Here is a 2,585-nt window from a genome sequence, read left to right as displayed (position 1 = left end):
AAAAAAAAAAAAAAAAAAAAAAAAGCTTTATCAAGCCAAGTCTATTTTGCCTGATTTCTGCTATCTTGTGTGTCTCAGGACATATCAGAAAGATTTAGTCCTGAGAGAGTTAATATTTTTTAAATCACAGTTTAAACCTAGAACCCAGCCGCATGAAGGAGTTAAAGAGCTACAGCTATTTCTTAAGTGTGTTCCATTAATCAACTAATAAATGTCACTATCAGACTTGCCAAGCAGTTTCTGACATTTCTGCCAAAGGGAAAAAAATCAGACTTTGAGCCGTATTATAATAAAAATAATAATGTGAACAAGGATTCCTAGGCTTGAAGTATAAGGAGGTTGTAGTGATTAGGAATGCAAAAGTATAATGATGTACACTGACTTGTTTAAATCCTTATGTATGGTTTGCTCCCATCTGAGCTTTTCAAAAAATACCATCTCAATAAGAGATACTCTAATGACACTGGCAATTGATTATACTTCTTGTGTTTGAAGTCATAGGATACTAGTGAATGGATTATGCTTAAATATGCCAACCACCTTTGCAAATAAATGGTTGGTCTACTTTTACTTCCTAAATCTACTTTTGCTGCATAGAGATGTTGCTTCTCTGACAACCTCTTACCAACTTAGAAACGCTGCTCAGTATATGAATTTGGATGCAGTGCTGTCTGCTCATAATTTAGATGGTCCTTCGATCCACCATGCTGGGCTCATGGAGAAGGCTTCAGAAAACATTGGGAGATAATGAACTTTTCTTACAAGGTTCCTTAACTCAAATATTTATTGAGGGAGAAGAAACTGGTTTCTTGTATGTTGCACTGTATGTTCAACTGGCCTAATCAGGACATTGAAAGTGACAGAAGAGCAGATTTTAACCCAGTATTAGAATGAATTTCCCATAATCAGAGTTGTCCAACAGTGGAATGGACTGCCTTAATAGTAAGCTCCCTGCCTCTGAAAATATTCACTGGATGACCATCTGTTAGAATACCATAAAAAGATTTTCTGTACTGGCTACATGTTCAGTATAAAGTCCTTTCTAGCTCTAAGTTCCATGAATCTATAAACTACATCAGTGCCATGCTGTAGTTAGATTCATCTGATGATAACCGGTAAGACTATGGAGAGGGATGTTAAAAATTCTCAAACCATTCTGTGATCAATCTTTAACGGCAACTACATAGCTCTTCCTTTTGCTTTTGCACTGTGGCAGGAAAAATTCTTGAGCTCTGAGTGATCTTTACGTGCCCTGATAAAAACATTTTAAAGATCCCATGTTACAATATAAAAATGGTTTGACAATTTTGGTTACCATGACTTCCAGTTATATACTGTATTATGAATATGCAGTCTGGTTCTTGTTGGTTTATCTGTTTGTCCTGCATAAATTTTAATCTGTACTTTAAAACATCTATGATAAAAATAGTGACAGACAGAAATTACCCCAGAAAAAGACCTAGGCCAGGAAGTGGGTGGGAGCTTTCATAGGAATACAGCCTAGAACTCTCCATTGTAGGCACATATGGAATCAGCCTTACTTACATGTAGGACTTTTGTGCTTTAAGAGCTCTGGGACATTTTGACCAAATAGAAAAGAAGAGGACAGTGTTTAACCCAGTCGTACTCAATATTTCCAATTAAGATATAATCCTGACCCCACTGTTCAATTAACTTTGATGCCAGAAGTCAAAGCCAGAACTGGGACCCCACAGCTCTTAAGTACTGGTCCCTATCCTGCCTATGCCTATAGCCAGCCACACTGGTTTCCAAGTTCTATGATCATTTTGCTACAATCATGTTAGGGTGAAAATCTGTACGTCAGAACTGTTAAATGCTTATTATTTTTAAGTGCATGAGACCTGGGGCCTTCTCCTTCTACTTGCACTCTGCTTATAATAGTTTCTATTTGTAGATCTCAGGCCTTCATCATAATGACCTCCATCAACTCACAAAAGTATTTGTCTCTATTAGAGTGGCATGTGGTCATTTGAGTAAAAATAAATTATGTGGGTATCAGATTCATAGGCATCCTGTCCATCTAAGACAAGTGTTAATTTTATTGACCCATCAACTGGAGCCCCTTTCCTCTTAGTCATACCATTGCTTTCTGCCAAATTACCACTCAATATCTTAATGAAAGCACTTAACATTAAGTGACATAAACAGTGGCATTTTGGTAAGCAACATTCCATGGGGTGCTGACATATAGTTTGGGTAAGATTAAAAAACACCAAAGGCTGAAATCTGTGAGTACCAAGAACTGTGCATATAGGTTTAGAAATTGACTGTGTACCCTAGAATGTGCAGTGTAATATTTTCAATAGGTGTTTTTTTTAAAGAACACTAGATTTTTGGAATAATATATTTCTAATTAGGACTATACTGTTTTTCAATGGTCCGTTAAAATATCATACAGAATATTTATTTAGTTTGTTGTCATGTATTGGCTAACTTTTCAGGGGCCTCAGATTCCATATGTCTTTAGTGGATTGACGAATTTCAGGTTAATTTGTGCCTGCCCCAGCCATCTCTACTTTACCCTGAGGTATTCCACAATCCTCTTGTTGCAGGTGCTGCTTAAA

General features: G+C 36.7%; 1 long non-coding RNA gene across 1 annotated transcript in view; it reads left to right on the top strand.

The window, feature by feature from the left end:
- Nucleotides 1-2,585, top strand: part of LOC108295761 — a 77,387-nt gene that overhangs the window by 71,957 nt on the left and 2,845 nt on the right. The gene's annotated exons all lie outside the window — the stretch shown is intronic.

The sequence above is a fragment of the Cebus imitator genome, unplaced genomic scaffold (assembly GCF_001604975.1).
Source record: "Cebus imitator isolate Cc_AM_T3 unplaced genomic scaffold, Cebus_imitator-1.0 Scaffold658, whole genome shotgun sequence".
Lineage (NCBI taxonomy): Eukaryota > Metazoa > Chordata > Mammalia > Primates > Cebidae > Cebus > Cebus imitator.
This window is presented reverse-complemented; position numbering and strand designations above follow the sequence as displayed.